Source organism: Loxodonta africana, chromosome 18 (genome assembly GCF_030014295.1).
Source record: "Loxodonta africana isolate mLoxAfr1 chromosome 18, mLoxAfr1.hap2, whole genome shotgun sequence".
Taxonomy (NCBI): Eukaryota; Metazoa; Chordata; class Mammalia; order Proboscidea; family Elephantidae; genus Loxodonta; species Loxodonta africana.
The window spans coordinates 57,708,892-57,728,843 of NC_087359.1; the positions used below are offsets into that span (position 1 = coordinate 57,708,892).

The window sequence follows — 19,952 nt, forward strand, 5'->3', positions numbered from 1 at the left end:
ACGGGGGCCGGGACACAGGTCAGGGTGTGGGGCGTGAGGGACCAAGACATTTTGTGGGTAGAAAAAGTCAGTGAATAGAAGCAAAGGACCGCACACAAATCCAAGGGTTAGCTTCCTGTGGTTAAGACTGAGGGGGTCTCCCATGGGAATGCAGGCTCCAAGAGGCAGACCTACCTTGTCTGATTTGTCTGCCACAACATCGCCATTCAGTATTGGGCCTGATATACCAGCTGCTTAATTGAGATCAGTGGGTAGTTAGGGAACAAAAAAAAAACCTGTTGCTGTTGAGTCACTTCCAACCAGGTCTTCGAACTGATTCTCCTCAGTTCAGTCATGGCCGAGGAATTAACACCGAATAGAATCAATTTTTTAAAATTTGGATGAACTGAAACCATAACTGGAATGGGAAAAATTACGGGTTGTGACTAGGAACTAACCTCCCTCTCAGAAAACTAGGGCAGTGTATGTGTTGCGTAGCAACCAAATCTCTTGCCCATTGGATTTTGCACAGAGTCAGAAACAGTGGTGCCCCACTCAAAGATGGGGCTGACCACACCGCTTTGAATGTGTGTCACTGTCCTCAGTCCTGGCAATCATCCGATTTCACGTGTCAGGCTCCTGAAAGGGCTCACTACGCCTTTTCTGAGTCTCCCATTCCAGGGCTTCAACTGTAATTTTTCCTGTTCTGGGGCACCCAAATTATAAAAATTCGAGTCTGTTCCAGTTTCATTTTGTTGGCTGTGACTGAGCTGGTTCGAAGCCCTGATTCTAACTCATAGCGACCTTAGAGGACAGAGCAGAACTGCCTCATAGGGCTTCCAAGACTGTGCTCTTTATGGAAGCAGACTGCCTCATCTTTATCCTGTGGAGTGGCTGGTGGGTTCCAGCTGCCAACCTTCAAATCAGCACCTGAGAGCTTATCCACTGTGCTACCAGAGCTCCTTAGGTAGATAGGTAGATAAATAATTTTATTCATTTATTGAATGAATGAATATAGTTATGAAGTGGTGGATGCCCCCAGGAGCCAAAGGTTTGCTCCTGAGTGGGTGGTGACACAGCTTACTCCAAGTTCTGGTCTTCAGTTAAAGTCCTACAAGGGAAGCTGCTGCCACCAAAGAGCCACCATCCCCAGATATGCCCAGCTACTCTTGAGCTTACCTCTGGAAAGAGCCGTGGGAGTGCTGGTCACCAAGGGGAGAGGGCCTTCTCCAGGAAGACTGGGCAGGCAAAGTGGGGGAGCCCCACAGCAGGAAGTCCTTGGGCCCCTCAGAACTAGATCCTTTGCTCCTGAAGGAGCGATGCTTATGGGAGTCAGACTAGCCCTGAAATGGGCCCTGCAGTTTGGCTATAGGGCTGCACCAGTCACCACAGTGGGGTCCCAGTGCCCTTCGGAGCCTCCTGCTGCTCATTTTGCTTCAACACTGACACATACGCTGTATTTGTATGCAAATAACGCACACCTTCTATGGTTGTTTGCTAGCGATGCCTTCCCCTACAAGGTATTTTCGTAAGGATGCTATGATAATTTTTTTTACAGCAACATGTTAAAAAAAAAAAACTGGTATAGTGGCGCTTATGAAAATATCTCATGGGGAAGGGTGCGGTTGGCAAACAAATGTAGAAGGCATGCATTATTTGAGTAAAAATATGGTAGAGTACCTCTGGCTGCAGTGTTAAGTGCTGGGCATGTGTTGTGTCATTTAATTGTCCCAACATCCTAATGAAGCAGGTAGTGTTTCCTCCATTTCACAGTTGAGGAAGCTGGGGCTTGGTGAGGGGCAGGGACCCATTCAAGGTCCTAGAGCCAGTGAGATACACAGCTGGGCGCCCTGTAGGCCTGGCTCTCTGAGTCCTCACTCTCAGCCACTTCTCTCTCCTTGCTCTTGGGGATGCCCAGGTTCTTGGCCTGTGAACCTGGACAAACACTTTGACTTCCCTAAGCCTAAGTTTCCCTCCCTATTAAAGGGAAGAATAGCCCATACACCACTTCTTGCTTGCTGAGGCAGAAAGTGGTGAGGATCAAGTACTAAAGGCACAGTGGTATGCACTGGAGCAGGAGAGAGAAAGTTAAGGCAATTTCCACACTCATCTTCAGCTGCTGTGATTCCCTGGGGAGAGCCAGACTGAACAGTGACCCGCTGGAGGCATGCACATGGGGGCAACTCTAAAAAGCCATCTGGAGATTAAAAGGAAGGCCAGGAACAGGCGGTGGACAGAGGCAGTTTTTTGACTCAAGAGAGGTGGTGGGAGTCAGCTCAGGGCTTGAGAGAGAGAGCAAGTGTCCATCTTCCACCCTCATGCTGGTACCAAGGGATACACCTGGCATTCTTCACCCACAGGGCAAGGAGGAATTGAAGCTGGAGGAGGCGAAGGGGTGGGCAAGGCTGCCTGAGGGTGTCTGGGGAGTGGGCCCAGCAGCTTTCTGGGGAGTGGGCCCAGCAGCTTTCTGGTTGAGTTTTAGGGAATATGGGGAACTGTTGACTGAAGGCAGGGGAAAAAAGGCTGTTTACTAAGCCCAGCTCCAACCTCTGCTGACTGGGGAGGGGAGGTGGGGAAGTGGCTGCCTTCATTCTGCTCTGATCCTTGGAGTTTCTCCTTGTGCACGTATGGAGCACAGCAGTGGGGGATGAGGGTTAGGGAGGCTCCTTGGAGCATTGTTCTCCAGATGCTGGCCCCGGGAGGGGAGGGTGTGGGTCTATTTTATTCTGCTTCTTAATTCAAACAGTTGTTCAGACACTGCTCTGACACTCCCTCCCCCACCTTCCCTACCCTAGGCCCTGAGGGATCCTTGGTGGTTTCAGTTGAATTTGGTTCTAGAAGGTTCTGTCCATAAAAGATAAGTGCAAATTTCAGAAGAGTCTGAAGTTCCAAACAGCATAAAAATACATGCCTTTTCAAAGGTGAACTCAGAGACGGAATCCTTTGACTTCTGAATGTCATCTAAACCATTTTCCCTCCTTAAATAAACTCTTTATTTTGGAATAATTTTAGATTTTCAGCAAAGTTGCAGCGCTAGTACAGAGAGTCCCACGCACACCTTTTACCGAGTTCCCCCTGCTGTCGACATCTTATATTACGATGGGACATTTGTGAAAGCTAAGAAATCAACTTTGGTACCTTACTTTTAACTAAACTCCAGACTTTCCTTGGATTCCACCAAGTTTTTCATTAATGTCCTCCTTTTGTTCCAGGATCCCACCCAGGGTACACAGTGCATTTAGTTGTCATGTTTCGCCAGTCTCCTCTGGTCTGTGATGGTTTCTCAGTCTTCCTTGTCTTTCATGACCTTGACAGTCTTGAGGCTGGGTGTCTTGTAGCATGTCCCCCAACCTGGGTCTGTCTGTTTTGTCTGCATCACTTGGTTAACGTAGTGTCTGCCAGACCTCTCCACTGTAAAGTTACTGTTGTTCCCTCTCCCTGTTTTATTCTTTGGAAGCCAGTCACTAAATCTAGTCCACCCTTAGGATTGAGGGGAATGGGATTAAGCTCCACTCCTGTAGAGGGGAGTGTTTACTCATATTATTTGGAGCTCTTTCGTAAGAAAGGAGCCCTGGTTGCACAGTGGTTAGGAGCTCAGCTGCTAACCAAAAGGTAGGCAGTTTGAATCCACCAGCCACTCCTTGGAAACTCTATGGGGCAGTTCTACTCTATCCTATAGGGTCACTATGGGTTGGAATCTACTCAGTAGCAACCAGTACTTGGGTTTGTAAGGAACAGTCATCTCTTCTCCCCTATTTATGTATTTGGTCATTTATATTTATATCAGTAAGCACTCGATGTCTATTTTAAACTTTGGGTTATAATTCAGTATTACATTATGTACTTTGTTGGTCAAATTATTCCATGTTTGGACATGGCAATTTCTTTCAGGTTGGCTTCTGTGTTCCTTAACATGCTCTGTACTTCTGTTTTGTTGTTTATTTGTTTTGGTTTTTGTTGATTTGTTTTGAGCATTTCCTTACTTTCTGGTCCTACAACATGCTTCAGGGTCATCTTGTATTTTCCCTGCCTCAGCCCTAGAATGAACTATTTCTCTAAAGAGCCCTGTCAACCATTACTTTTTTTTTTTTTAATTTTATTAACTTTTATTGAGCTTCAAGTGAACATTTACAAATCAAGTCAGACTGTCACACACAAGTTTATAGACACTTTACTCCGCACTCCCACTTGCTCTCCCCCTAATGAGTCAGCCCTTCCAGTCTCTTCCTTCGTGACAATTTTGCCAGCTTCCAACTTTCTCCATCCTCCCATCCCCTCTCCAGTCAGGAGATGCCAACACAGTCTCAAGTGTCCACCTGATATAATTAGCTCACTCTTCATCAGCATCTCTCTCCTACCCACTGTCCAGTCCCTTTCATGTCTGATGAGTTGTCTTCGGGAATGGTTCCTGTCCTGGGCCAACAGAAGGTTTGGGGACCATGACCGCCGGGATTCCTCTAGTCTCAGTCAGACCATTAAGTCTGGTCTTTTTGTGAGAATTTGGGGTCTGCATCCCACTGATCTCCTGCTCCCTCAGGGGTTCTCTGTTGTGCTCCCTGTCAGGGCAGTCATTGATTGTGGCCGGGCACCAACTAGTTCTTCTGGTCTTAGGATGATGTAGGTCTCTGGTTCACGTGGCCCTTTGTGTCTCTTGGGCCCATAGTTATCGTGTGACCTTGGTGTTCTTCATTCTCCTTTGATCCAGGTGGGTTGAAACCAATTGATGCATCTTAGATGGCTGCTTGTTAGCATTTAAGACCCCAGACGCCACATTTCAAAGTGGGATGCAGAATGTTTTCATAATAGAATTATTTTGCCAATGGACTTAGAAGTCCCCTTAAACCATGGTCCGCATACCCCTGCCCTTGCTTCGCTGACCTTTGAAGCATTCAGTTTATCCAGGACACTTCTTTGCTTTTTGTCCAGTCCAGTTGAGCTGACCTTCCATGTATTGAGCATTGTCCTTCCCTTCACCTAAAGCAGTTCTTATCTACTAATAAATCAGTAAAAAACCCTCTCCCACCTTCCCTCCCTCCCCCCACCCCTCATAACCACAAAAGTATGTGTTCTGAACCATTACTTTTTTAAAAGTTAGTTTTTAAGAAAATATGTGTTCACAAAAAAAAGACCAGACTTACTGGTCTGACAGAGACTGGAGAAACCCCAAAAGTATGGCCCCTGGACACCCTTTTAACTCAGCACTGAAGTCACTCCTGTGGTTCACCCTTCAGCCAAAGATTAGACAGGCCCATAAAATAAAACAGGACTAAATGGGCACACCAGCCCAAGGGCAAGGACGAGAAGGCAGGAGGGGACAGGAAAACTGGTAACGGGGAACCCAAGGTCGAGAAGGGGAGAATGTTGACATGTCATAGGGTTGACAACCAATGTCACATAACAACACGTGTATTAATTGTTTAATGAGAAACTAGTTTGCTCTGTAAACCTTCATCTAAAGTACAATTAAAAAAAAAAAGAAAATATGTGTTCATTGTAAAACAAAAATGAAAAGCAAAGCAAAATAAAACAAAAAAACACCAAAGAAAGAGATAAAGTGAAATAGCCCTGCCCCTCCCCCCACCAGGAGCACCTGTTTTTGCTTATCCTTCTGGACCTTTCCTAGCATCACCTGCTTCTGTGTACTGCTCCTTTTTGTACCTACAGAATTGGACTAGACATTTAATTCTGCAACCTGCTTCTTCCCAATAGTGATCTACATTTTCTATGATTCCAAACACTGCTATCAAGAATATCTTTGTACACCTGTGTATTCTGTAGGAAAGAATCTTGGAAGTGGACTTGCTAGGCTGAATTTTGATGAATGCTGCTAAATTATGCTTAAAAATACAATAAGAAAATCAAGGCAGGTTTGGCTCAGCTTTTTAGAACAGCCAGCGCAGAAAGAGAGACTCTTATTGCAGATGTTCTTGGAGTAAGACAGTGTCTCAGTCATCTACTGCTGCTGTAACAAGTACCACAAGTGGATGGCGTTAACAAAGAGAAATTTATTCTCTCACAGTCTGGTAGGCTAGAAGTCCAAATTCAGGGTGTCAGCTCCAGGGGAAGGCTTTCTCTTTGTCTGCTCTGGAGGAAGGTCCTTCTCCTCAGTCTTCCCCGGAATAGGAGCTTCTCTCTGCAGGAACCCCAGGTCCAAATGATGCGCTCTGCTCCCGATGCTTCTTTCTTGATGGTATGAGGTCCCCACGTCTCTGCTTGCTTCTCTCTTTTATATCTAAAAAGAGATTGGCTTAAGACACTATCTAATCTTGTAGATCTCATCAGTATAATTGCTGCTAATCCGTCTTATTATATCATAGTGATAGGATTCACAACATATAGGGAAATCACATAAAATGGTGGACAATCATACAATACTGAGAATCATGGCCTGGCTAAGCTGACAGATGTTTTTGGGGGACACAGTTCAATCCACGACAGACAGTAAACTATACATATACCTTTTCTGAACATGTACTTTATTAGGTGGTAGTTGGGACCTCCCTCATGTGCTCCCCAAGAAATTGTGCAGGGCCATGCCAGAGAGACAGAGGAGAAACCAGGGCCCCTGTGATGTTGAATTGTTGCTGTGGACCAGGGCTCTCAATCCAGCCTGTCTTCTTCCTGCCTTAGGAAACCTCCCAGGATGCCCAGGTTTTATGGGATGGCATGTATTCTGCTGTCCAGACAGCAGATCCAGCTATCTGGCTAGAACCCAAGTGACAGTTTCTTCCTGGCCTGCCCCAGTGCCTTAGCCCACCTGATGCTTGGGAAACTAGAGAGCCCTAAAAGGGCCAACAGGACTGCTTGGCTCACACTGAGCAGGAGGAGTGTCAAGGGCCTGCCGACACCATCAAGGGACAATCCAAACACCAGAGCCCAGTCTTCTGGAAGCTTCAGGAAGGAAAGGAGCATGTACCCATCAGGATCTCCAAAAGCCCAGCCCAGGAAGTGGGAGAGGGTCTTTGGTCTGTGGGGCGTTGTTCTGGCTTGGAGCATCCTTCTAGAGCTGGCCCTCTCTCTTTGTGACCCTGAAGTTTGAGCTGCAGAGTCTCTTATGAGGTGGCTCAGACTCCAGAGCTCAGCACCTTGAAGAAGTCGTTCCATGTTTGTGTGTGTGTGTGTTTTGAGTTTTGGACCAAAGAGCACCAGCAGAGCCAAGAGGGAATCATGGGGGTTAGGAGATGCTGGGAGTCATGGTGGCTGCCCTTGTTTCCAGGCAAGAATTACACATAAACCTTAACGTGGTTGGAATTTTTAGCATAGCCTCTGTAGGCCAGCCACTGTGGCGGGCACTGCAGGTGGGCCACAAGTACCTTCTGCCTTCCAGAGCTACTGGCCAGCGGAAGCAAGGTGGACCTGTGGACCTGTGGCAGTGGTTGGCCAGGTGTTGGGGACAGGCAGACCTTAGAGTATTATTTGTATCTAGAGTGGGCCTCTCTGCCTTTTGTACTCTTTGAGATCTTGGGCTAGTTATTTCACCTTCTGGGCCTGTTTACCATATGAGAAATAATGAGATTATCATTTTTAAGACTTTACCTCCCACAGACAGTTATTCTGAAAAGTGAAGGAGCCTGAGGGAGAGAGAGATTATGTCAGATGAGATGGTTCCAGGAGGCCGTTTGGAGTAGTGCCCCCCACTTTCCCCCAAACCCTCCAAATGGTGGCTTTGCCTAGTATCTGAGATGTGTTTCTTTCCTCACAAATTGTAGTACCACTCTCCTTCCAGAAGGCATTTCTTAACACAGTGGTTTTCCCACGGGGCCCCTATGTAATATTTGTGGCCAACAGTTGGAGCAAGGAGTTCTGCCATGCAGTTTAAATGACGGTGCTTCCACCCCCAACCTCCTCACACCCCCAAGTTCACAGTATCAGGTATAGATTTTGGGCAATCGTCGTGGTATGTTTTGACTCATTTCCTAACCCACAGAAGATTTGGTCAGGAAGCAAAAAAATCCATGGCTGCCAAGGTGTGTGAGTTTTTAAATCTTTCTCAGTACCGAATGGCATACAATAAGTGTAATGAAGTAGGGCGAAGGCCTTCCTTCCTCTTCCACGTCTCAGAGGTAACCACCGTTGCTAACAAGTTGGTTAGGTCCCTACCAGTCCTTTTTTTTTTTTTTTTAATTCCTCCTCTTTTTTTTTTTTTAATTGTAGTGAAAACATGCATACCAAAACATCCACCAACACTACAGCTTCCACATTTACCACTCAGTGACCTTGACCTACCAAGCCTTTCCATGCCAGTTCTGGTTGTTTAAGTTGGCATACAAATTTGTACCCCCCCCCTTTTTTTTTCTAGAATGGTATCATAAAATGTGTATCATTCCACAGGTTTTTAGTCTTCCTCTCATCTCTGTGTTAGTCCGCACAAGTCCACCTCATTCTTCTTCAACAATAGAATAGTAAGAGATGAGCTTTCTCTGCAATATCTTATGAATGACTGTTTGAGGGATGCCACCTGCTCACATAGATGTTCATGATGTTGTAAGATGTCATTGTCATCCGCCGTGGTTCATCAAGGTTGAGAGCCTGTGCTGGGGAGGCCATGTGCCTAGTACCACAGCGCCTGGCACATGAGGGACCCTCAGCAAATATGTGCTGGGGAAGGAGTGGCTGAGGAATGAGTGAGGGTCACTGAGGGTGGAGGCTGGGACATCAGACTTGAAATGGGTCTCTTTCTCAACCAATATCTGTCTTTCTGTCTTTTTTTTTTTTTCATTGTTTTGTTTTTGAAAGGGATCCAAATCCCAGAAGTCTAGCAGATTCCCTTTGCTAAGCTGTCAGTGCTGAAGGGTCCCAGCATCAATGCAGCTAATACCCCAAGACGATTTTCCTAGGGCTGCCCCCTGAGGCCAGTGGAGATGCTCTTTGTGTGGTGGGATTTGCCCTTCAGCCTCTTTGACCTCTCTGCTGACCTTGACTCTTCATGGCTTTGTGACTGGGCCCTGCCTTTTCCCTTGGGGTAAAAACATGAATGTATCACGTGTGGGTGTGCTTATACGTGTGTGTGTACAATCCCCTTCTTCCTCTCCAATATTGCCTTCCTGGGGTCAGTGCCTATAGGATTATCTAAATATTATTTCAGCTTATGTCTTTTGAGTGGGTGGTGTTTGTGGTCATAAAGTTTCAAGGACATAATGCGTTTCTGCTGAATGAAACTATTATACGTCTACTTAAATGAAAAATTAAAATAAAATTTTACTTCCCCAGTCACACTAGGCACATTTCAAGTGCTCAGTAGGCTATATGTGGCTTGTTGTTGCTGTTTAGCCAGCCCCTGACTCATGACAATCCCAGATGTTACGGAGTAGAACTGTGTTCCATAAGGTTTTCTTGGCTGTAATCTTTACAGAAAAGAGGGGATAGAGACAGAAGTGGACACAGGGCGGTGGTTGCACATCCAGGTCTCAGGTGTGAGTGAGTGCCTGTGCACTTGTTTCCTTCCGTCCCTGCCTGTGTCAGATTTCAGCCCTCTGCAGCCCCAGAGCCTGCCATGGGCATTCCTGACATGTGTGCCTTCTGATTCCTCTGCTCTTCCCTCATCTGTGGGTGTTGGAGACAGACAGCCTGGGCGGTGCCTTCATTTATTTACTATCAGGCCTTCATCTAGAGTAGTGCCATCTAATAGAATGTTCTGCAATGATAGAATGTTCTGTATTCCTTTATCCAATATGGTGGCCACTATGGGTGGCGCAAGCAGTTTGCAGTCAGCTGCTAACCTAAAGGTTGGTGGTTCGAAGCGACCCAGCTGCTCCGCAGAGGAAAAGGCCTGGCAATCTGCTTCCGTAAAGATTACAGCCAAGAAAACCTTATGGAGCAGTTCTACTCTGTAGCACATAGGTCGCCATGAGTTGGGGGCAGACTCAGCAGAAGCCACAACAAGAAAAAGCCACATATGGCTACTGAGCACTTGAAGTGTGCCTAGTGCAACGGAGGAACTGAAATTCAAGTTTATTTTAATGTTTAATTTAAATAGACATGTGGCTAATGCTGTTTTGGACAGTGTAGGCTGAGAGCCTGTTCTGGGTAGGGCCCCGTGCTGAGAGCTGGAATGCTAAAAACACTGTCCCTGGCCCCAGGAGCTCACAGACTTGGCTGGAGGCAGGGTCTGGAGCTGGGCAACAAGTGCCCTGGTGGAACCCAGCCTAGGGTCTGTGGAGCACGTGGGTAAACCTACCTCGGGTGGTTAAAGCAAGACCAATACCAGGAAAGGCTTCCGAGAGCTGAGACTTAGCCTGGCAGGAAGCGGGGAAGAGCACACCAGACAGAGGGAGTAGCACATGCAAAGACCCTGAGGTATGAGACAGCCAGTGCCATCCCCATATGAAGTGTTTTAAAAGGGCCCGGTCTTGCGGGGGACTGGTGAAGAAGCAGAGCCCATTCATGGGAGTCTTGATGTGTTAGCATAGGGATTGGGGGTTCATCTGGAGGACGACGTGTAGCTAACTGAGGTATGTGTACGTGTGTGTGCGCTTCAGAGAAGGAGAATCTGAAGCAGATCTGTGTTTAAGGAAAATAAAACTACTGCCAGCGGGAAGGTAGATTTATCTGAGGGTGGGGTGAGAGTGGTGAGACAGTGACCCTGGCTGGCGTGGGAACAAGGGGTGCCTGTGTGGAGGCAAGGATTAGAGGGCTAGAGGGGTTAGAGCCTTGGGACCAAGCATGGTGGTGAGCTCAGAGGCAAAACTTTTCCCTACCCCCCACCTTGAGTCACATACTATGGCTATTTCCAGCTACCCCAGGTTCCACAGGTTAAAAAAAAATTGCAGCTTCATTTTCTGGCTGCAGCTGGGGAAATGATTTCAGAGCCTGCTGGCATGGAGCCCTTTTTTTTTTCCCTTCAGCAATTTCCCTGTTGGAAATTGTTAAAGGAGGTGGCAAGCGCTGGCCGGGGTCAGTTCTATCAGGGGGAGCTGGGAGGTGCAGAGGCAGGGATCCCAGGGCCGAAGCCACAGGCCACAGGTTCCCCTGAATAAGCTCTCGCTGGGGACGTTTTTTGAACTGAAGATGCAGGCGGCTTTGGTAAGGAGTTTTTTTTTTTTTTGCTGTGGCTCTGACTAGGCACATTTCTCTTTCCCATCTCCTTTATCCTTGCATGCCTGTGTTTAAAATGAGGCCTTCTCTTGGGGATGGGGAAGAAAGCTACCTGACTTCTGCCACCATCTTTGTTTCTGGAAACATCTGAGGTCCTTGGCTGGACGTGGCTGTAGCTCTCTGTGGGCCCCAGGAATCCAGGCCGTCTAAGTTGGGGGTATATGTAAGATCTGAACCAGAAAAATGACCTGGCATCCGGCTCCTGGGGTACTGCTTTAATTGGCATGAATCCTGTCCCTCTCCCTCTAGCCTCTCCTCCCCACCCCTCTTCCCGTCTGTCCCCACCCTCTCCCTTTGGGAGACAGAAGCCCGGCTGTTCTGACAGCCTTGCTCTTTGGCAGCTGGGAACCTCCTGAGGATGCAGCACATACCCTCAACCGGTCTCGCGGAGGAATCTGCGCAGACATGTCAGCTGGAGCAACCCAGGGCTGCCTTGGTAATGAGGATTTGAGCACCTGGGAGCTGGATATCAACTCCAGCCCAGTGAGTCTGGCCCACACAGCCCTCCCCACTTAGAATGGTGAAAAGGAGGCCTGAACAGTGGACTGCCCAGGTTACCCACCCAGTCAGGAGAGGGGCTGAACTTGGAATATGGAAAGAAGAGGGCAAACTACCAGGTTGCATTTTCAATACATCATCCTGTTCAGTTCTTATACCTGTGGGGGAGGCACCGAGGTCCTCATTCTACAGCTCAGAGAAGTTGAGTGACTCGTTAGTGTCACACAGTGAGCCGGTGACAGGACCAGGATTCAAACTTAAGTCCCTGTGACTCCAAAGCCAGACCTCCTTCCCCCACAGGAGTTTACCATCTGACATCTAACCGAGAAATAGCCCAACCTGGAGCCACTGTATGTAGTTGTGTAATAGAATTGACCTACTTTTTTTTCTTTCTCTCTTTCTCTTCCCTTCCTTTCGTCCTTCCATCCTTCTTCTTTTCCTCACTCCCCTCCTTAACGTACATTCCATTTATTCTACATCTGTGGTGGCACAAACCTACCCAGAGTTACCTTGAAGATAGGCCTGTCCGTATGCTTCTGAAAGATCACAGCCTTGAAAACCCTATGGACACATAGGGTCGCCACGAGTCAGAATTGACCCGATGGCAACTAACAACAATCGATCACTTGCTTCGTGCTGGGTACTCAGATGAATTATCACAGGGGGTTAAATGAACAAAATACAGTCCTGCCCCAGAGGGCTCACGGTATGGTGGGATGTGCGTGTCTGCAAGGTAACCATCATGCAGAATGGACTGACGGGTCCCAAGGGAGAAAAGGATAAAATGTGGCAAGATAGGGAGCTGAGAGCCTATTTCTATGTTTTTGTCCGTCCGTCCGTCCGTCTGTCCGTCCGTCTGTCCATCCAGTGTGTACTTGGCATCTGTTGTGTGGCAGGTACTGTTCTAGGTGCTGGGCATGAGTTCCTGTTCTTAGGGAGCTTACATACATCACTCTCTCCAATTTATGAATTAATTCATTTTTCTGACCTTGAACCAAATTACCGTCTTTTATGCTTTGAAGGGGTGGGAATCTCCCTGGTTTCTAGAAATCTGAAAAGTTATGAGCATGACTTTTCTGCCTTGCCCTGCACTACTTGGCATATTTGAACGTTGGGCCCACCTCCTTAGTCCTTGGGATTTCTGAAAACCAAACCCCCAGCCTGGCTTGGGAGAAAGTGCTGGATGTGGCTGTATTGTTCACTGCTCTGTCCCCAGTGCCTACTGTATAATAGGTGTTCTTGTTGAGTGACTGAATTCAAAATAAGAGTATCCATAAAGTTTTGGTGTCTTAGGCCAGGGTGTTTCAGGGGCTCTTTCATCTGGGCCAATGAAGGTTGAATCCCAGGGGTCCCTGGGGAGGGTGAAGACGAGGTAGCTACCGATGGCCTGCTGAGGCCTGGGGATATGTGGAATTAGGTTTCTGAGCTGTCTTTCGTTTCTATTGGTGACAGGCTGGACTTGAATTACAACGTGTGCCTGTAGCCCTGCCATGAAATGGCTTTGTCTTAGTGTGTGCCTGAGCCTCCTCTGGGGGTCACCTAGCTCCTGGGCTGTCAGCTTGTGTTGAGTCCCTCCTCCTCAATGGGCTACCTCAAAGGCAATATTGCCCTAAAATGGACCTGAACAACCAGATATCACTGGGAAATTCCTGTGTCAACATTGTACTGTTTTAATTATCATAAAGCAAGTGTTTATCTCTCGTTACCTTTCTTTTTCAAATATCAGCATGTAAATTTTCCTAGTCCTTGCTCCCAGCTATATCTGCCTTTGGGCAGGCTGAAAATTCTCTGACTGGAAAGCAGGATTGCTTAAGAGCATGACTTCTGGAAGTAGATGACCCAGAACTTGGCCTTGCGAGGCAGACAAAATGCTGGCTTTATTTACCACTTGCCATCGATGAGACCTTGGATAAGCCTGTTTACTCATCTGTCAGATGCTCTAGCAAGAAACTCAGGAGTCATTTCTGATTCCTTCTGCTTCCTCACCCCCCACATTCAGTCAGTTAGCAAATCCCACTGGCTGTGTTTGTAAATTTGCTCCCCAAATCTATCTGTGTCTCTTTTTTAACAATACCATCCCCTAGTCCCACTTGGCCGTCTGCAGTGGCCTCCATGTCACTCTGCTTCCTCTCTTGTCTTCCCCTTCAGTCCATGCTTCATGAGTCAAGAGTGATTTTCTTCAAACCCAAATCCAGTTATCTCACTTTTCTGAGTAAAATCCTTCAATAGTGTCTTGTTGCGCTCAGCATAAAATCTAGATTCCTCACCATTCCCTACACAGCTCTGTAGAATTCAGCGTCTGCCTTTATTCTCCCACATGGTCTCCTGCCTCTTCTTACCAGTCTCCTCCTCGTGATAGAACACGTTAGGTTGTTTCCTCTCTCAGCCCAGGGCCTTTGTGTCCTCTGTTGCCTCTGCCTGGAAATTTCTTCACCTCCATGGCTAGTGCCTTCTCATCTTTTGACAGGGGTTAGAGGTCAGCTCTTCAGAGAGGCTACCGTATCTAAAATTAGATGTCGCCTTTCCCATACCCACCACTTTATCTCAGCATGCTATTTCCTTTTTAGCACTTATTCACAAATTTCAATTACTGTTTACTTCTGTATTTGTTTTTTATTCTGTGTTTCTCATTAGAGCATAGGCTCCCTGAGGAAAGAGACTGTCTTCTTCAGTGTTGTAGTCACAGTGCTGAGTAAAATGCCTGGCACACAGTTGGTATTCTATAGTTATTTGTTGATTGGATGGAGGGATGAAGGAGGGAGGAATGAATGACATGGTACCAGGGCACACAATAAGCACTTACTACATAAAAGCTATTATATTCTCCTACTACTAGTTAAGGCAGAAACCCTGGTGGTGTAGTGATTAAGAGCTATGGCTGCTAACCAAAAGGTTGGCAGTTCAAATCCACCAGGTACTCCTTGGAAACCCTGTGGGACAGTTCAGCTCTGCCCTATAGGGTTGCTATGGGTCGGAATCAACTCGATGGCAGCAAGTTTACTACCAGTTAGAAATTTCCTGTAGTAAGTTCAGACACCCAGCTGGCTTAGGCAAAATGGAGACTTTATCAGCTCAGGTAACAGAAGTCCAGGGAAGCCTGGATGCAGGGACTCAGATGATGCTATCAGGGCTCTCCTCTTAGACAGGCCCACTGCCATAGCAGGCATGAAGGGCACAAGCAACTAAGTCTTACTTTCTTCCAGCATAGTCTATGTTGCCTTTGTAGAGCTTCCCCTATAATTATAGCTGAAAAATCTCAGGGAGGGCTCTGATTAGCTTGGCTTTGGTCATGTGCTCATATGGGAACCTATCGCTGGACTAGGAAGATGGAGACCTCCAGTTGGCCCAAACTGGGCCATGGCCCAGCCCTTTAGCAGCATGATGGAGGGGCCTAAAGGGTCAGGGCTACTTGAACTCAGGAAATGGGTTCCTGGAGAAAGACAGCCCTGTTAGCCAGAGAAGGAGGCGTGTAAAAATAAACACTCTCACTCCCTCAGATGGCAAAAGCAGTCACTGCTGCAGTTGGTGAGATATCTCCACCTCTATCCTTACACAGGGCTCTCTATGGCGGTAGGTCGCCTGCCTTGCCCTGGGGGTCTCAGGTGTGACAACCGTACTTCTGTTTTCCCATCAGTGAGCAGAACCCATAGGTCTGTGTGGGAGTGGGACGTGAAGAGCCTCTGACTCAGAGACAGCTGTCTGTCAGGGGCTTGGCAGCTCCCGGTAGGGTCTGCTGAGAGCATGTTTCTAGAATAAATAGGTGAGCCCATTCCACCCTCCTCCGTGGTCTTTGTTTTTAATAACATTTAAAGTTTTTCTCTCTATGAGTGTAATAAATGTTTATTATTGAAAATTAGAAAATATATCATTTTTCATGGCTGTCTTACGTGCCATCCAGGGAATCTGCTGCACTTTGTGCGGCTCTTCCCTTGGGTGTCCACAGCACCCAGCCCAAATGTGTGAGAGCTGTGGAGGGCTTGCGGGTAGCCGGAGTTCACGTGGGGGTAGGAGTTTCCCCAGATGATTCATTGGAGTGGGGAGATGATACCGTTCTTTGATGACTCAGGTCCTGCTTTTTGGAGGGGACGGTGAGGCAGGGAAAACTTCTCTTGTCTGTAGCCTGGTATCCCGGGTATCTGGGCACCCGAGTCCCCAGCCCCCTGCAGCAAGGCCCACAGAGCCTGTGCCTCTCACACCCAGCACCTGCTCCAGGAGGTATGTGCTGACTCCCCAGCTCCCAGGCGCAAACTATTTTTGGCCCTGGTGACTGTTCACTACAGTCATGAAAACAGAAACCCCTCTCCCTGCCTCCTCCTTCCCTGGGACACTGCACAGGGGCCAGGGCTGTGGGCACCCTGGTCCTGGGACCCTTACCATGCATTGCCTGTGGAGCTGGGTGACAGCCAAGGCTACAAGGGGCACGGGGACCCCGCCGCCCGTGGTGCTGAGGGAGGCACGAGGACTAGGCCGGCCCAAACCAGAGGGTTGCAAGGTAAGTGCTGGGGCCTGGGATCAGAAGGCCTCTCCCGGAGCCCCTGGAATGGGCACCTTTGGCTAGGCCCTGAGTCTTTACTTTGCTAATTGTTTACAGAACATGCTTTCCTGAGTTAAAGTGTCTGAAGAGAGATCAGAATCTTCCTGAAAGAGATCTTCCCTGTCCTTGTAGTGCTAGGAAAAGGGTTCTGGTCTTTTAGTGCTTTGGGTTTGACCAGGACACGTGTGTTGTGAGCACATTTCCTTTTGCAGGCACTTAAGAAATGGGTGACATGTAGGCTGACCCAGCCCTGCCTCTCAGGCCAAGGAGGCAAAGAGGCACAGAGGCTGGGTGTACTCGCTTTGTGGTTACACGGACCACCCTCCAAATCCAGCTCCCTCACTTACTTGCTGTGTCTTAACGTGAGTAGCTTAATCTCTCAGGACCTCAGTGTCCTCAGCTGCCAAGCAATTGTACCTCAGCTGCTCACCAAGGAGTAGTAGCACCAGTCATTGTTATTTTAATTATTATAGATGGGTTGTGAGAAGAAGAAGTGTGTCAAGAAGCTGAGTAAGAGTCAGTGTGTTGCAGCAACCTGTGGATCTCTGGCCCTGTCTCAGGGGCTGGGTGTTTAGGTAGATCTGGCAATGTGGGATTTATTTCTTCCTTTCAGAAAGGAGAAGATTATGTACCATCTCCGAAGAGAATAGTGGAGATGTTCAAGGACATGGAGTTGAAGATTTCTGCCCAACCCCGTCTTGTAAGCCACCAAGACTTTGGGGACTGGCCAGACTATGGGTGAGGCCAGGAGCCCAGACTCCATGGCTTCCAAATTGCATAGGGCTCTTGGCCCACAAGACAAGCACATGGCCTGGCATCCCTACACCAGCTGTCTTTGGAGGTCATTCTCAGGGTAGATCTCAGTGGAATCTTCCCCTTGGCTCATTTCTTGGACCAGCTTAGAAAAACCTGGAAAGAATGAAGCCTTTTCTTATGGATTGAATTGTGTCCCCCCAAAATGTGTGTCAACTTGGCTAGTCATGATTTCCATGTCCTCTATTTTGTGATCTGATATAATTTTCCTATGTGTTGTAAATCCTGCCTCTGTGATGTTAATGAGGCAAGGTTAGAGGCAGTTATGTTAATGAGGCAGGACATAATCTACATGATTAGGGTGTATCTTGAGTCAATCTTTTTTGAGATATAAAAAAGAGAACCAAGCAGAGAGGAGAGGGACCTCACTACCACTAAGCAAGAAGAGTCAGGAGTGGAGGGTGTCCTTTGGACCCAGGGTCCCTGCACTAAGAAACTCTTACACCAGGGAAAAATTGATGTCAAGGACCGTCTCCCAGAGCTGACAGAGAGAGAAAGCCTTCCCCTGGAGCTGGCATCCTGAATTTGGACTTCTAGCCTCCTAAAATGTGAGAGAATAGATTTCTCTTTGTTAAAACCATCCGCTTGTGGTATTTCTTAGTTATCTAAGATAACTAAGATACCTTTTACCTCTCTTTAGGCAAGGAACGCTCACTGTGGAAAAAGGTAAGCTCTCCCAGGGTCATGATTTATCTTGGTGTTGGTCACTGGAAGGGGTGTCAGGGGACCTGTCCCCTGGTCCTGATGCTGCTGCTCTGGGTGGCCCGGGTAAGTCCCCTCCCTCTTTGGGCCTCAGTTTCCTCCTCTATAAAATGAGAGTGCATGACTAGATTGTCCCTAAGTCTCTAAGATTGCCTTTGAATTCGGACTTTGACCTTGGCAAAGGAAAACTTTTTCTCCTCTCTTCACTACCTCATGAAGATCCATTGGCCCTCTTTTGTGCCCTCAGAACCTGGTAGCCACAGCGATGACCTCCTTGGCCTGGGTCCTGACCATCCACTGGGCTCCCATAGTTTTGAAGCCCCTGTGGGACAGGAGTTATTTACAGGGATTCTGGAAAACTATAGAGAGGGATTGCCTAGTCTAGGACCTCCTGAGAGATCTGCGGTTCCTGGTTGGACACTGAGGGGTAGCTCTTAAACAATGCAGCACTTCTTCTCAAGCAGAGGTGGCTGATTCTTTGGGCTCACTTCATGCACCCTGCCTCATCTCCCACACGGACAAACAACACTGAAGGACAAACTTCACGTGCTGATATTGGGATGTGCCCCTTGTGAGGAGGGCCTCTGCGATTTGGTTCCTGGTCCCACAGGGGGCCTGCCAGACTCCAAGGCCGGAGCCAGTCACCTGCCAGGGTCCTAAAGCAAAGACCCACCCCTGTGGCCTGTGCCCCATTTGCCAGTTTGGGGACTCTCTGGTGCAGTGGGCCTCACAGTATAAATCCGCTTTCTCACTGGAGAAGAAGTAGACTTAATGAGAATTAGTTTTTCACTGGTGTTTGAATGGGGGGAATTAGAAGAGAGAGCAGTAGGGGAGCCAACAGGCAATAAAGATGGCTACAGACATGGCCGTGCCTGAAAGCCTCTGCTTACTTTTCTGCCTTCACCCTCAGGAGAACTAAGATTCCCCAAAGGAAGATACATTTCCAGCCAGACCTTGCTCCCTGCATACTTTGCATAAGATTGCTAGGCATCCCAATTTGCCGGGATGGTCCTGGTTTGGGCCTATTGCCCTGGTTGTCCTGTTGTTCCTGGGGGGATGGTACAGCACATGGCTGTCCTCCTTTTGCACCTTCTCTTCACCTAGCTGCTACCTGGCCTCTGCTCTCCACTACCACCCCTGTCCTTCTTCCTTACACCTGCTATTTCACTAGGCATGGTGGGTAGCAGCTGAGCCAGGGTGGGCCTGTAGGTCTGGGGAAGATACTGCCCTGGAGCAGGGGCAGCAGATGGTGTTGAAAGGGCCTCTGACTGACCCCTGGCTCACTGAGCTCTGGCCCTTCCACACTTGCCCTGTTTTGCACAGAGAAAGACTTTCGTATTTGCTGTTTCCCCAGAAGCCACCTGAATTTAGACACCATCTCAAGAATAGATGTGATGCATTGAATGCTAATGACCAAAGACCAGAGGAGTTGTGGAATGACATCAAGGACATCATACATGAAGAAAGTAAGAGGTCATTAGGAAAGAAAGAAATGACCAAAATGGATGTCAGAAGAGACTCTGAAAGTTGCTCTTGAATGTCAGGTACCTAAAGCGAAAGGAAGAAATGATGAAGTAAAGGGGCTGAACAGAAGATTTCAAAGGACGGCTCAAGAAGACAAAATAAAATATTATAAGGAAATGTGCAAAGACCTGGAGATAGAAAACCAAAAGGGAAGAATACACTCGGCATTTCTTAAGCTGAAAGAACTGAAGAAAAATTTCAAGCCTTGAGTTGCAATATTGAAGGACTCAATGGGGAAAATATTAAACGATGCAGGAAGCATCAAAAGAAGATGGAAGGAATACTGAGTCACTGTACCAAAAAGAATTGGTCAATGTTCAGCCATTTCAGGAGGTAGCATATGATCAAGAACCAATGGTACTGAAAGAAGAGGTCCAAGCTGCACTGAAGGCATTGTCGAAAAACAAGGCTCCAGGAATCGATGGGGTATCAATTGAGATGTTTCAACAAACGAATGCAGGCCTGGAAGCGCTCACTCATCTCTGCCAACCGACTAGAAAAGATTCGTATTTGTACCCATTCCAAAGAAAGGTGATCCAGGAGGATGAGGAAATTATTTGAACAGTATCATTAATATCACAAGCAAGTGAAATTTTGCTGAAGATCATTCAAAAGTGGTTGCAGCAGTACATTGAGAGGGAACTGCCAGAGATTCAAGCCAGATTCAGAAGAGGACGTGGAACGAGGGATATCATTGCTAATGACAGATGAATCCTGGCCGAAAACAGAGAATACTAGAAAGATGTTTTACGTGTGTTTTATTGACTATGCAAAGGCATTCAACTGTGTGGATCCTAACAAATTATGA

General features: G+C 47.6%; 1 protein-coding gene and 1 long non-coding RNA gene across 3 annotated transcripts in view; both read left to right on the forward strand.

Moving 5' to 3' along the window:
- The window catches only part of KSR1 (kinase suppressor of ras 1), a 171,769-nt gene that overhangs the window by 94,637 nt on the left and 57,180 nt on the right, over positions 1-19,952 (forward strand). The window lies entirely within an intron of this gene.
- Positions 12-19,009, forward strand: LOC135228103 (uncharacterized). Its single transcript, XR_010318402.1, has 3 exons — positions 12-17,466; positions 17,559-17,584; positions 18,975-19,009. It is a non-coding gene; the product is annotated as an uncharacterized LOC135228103 (long non-coding RNA).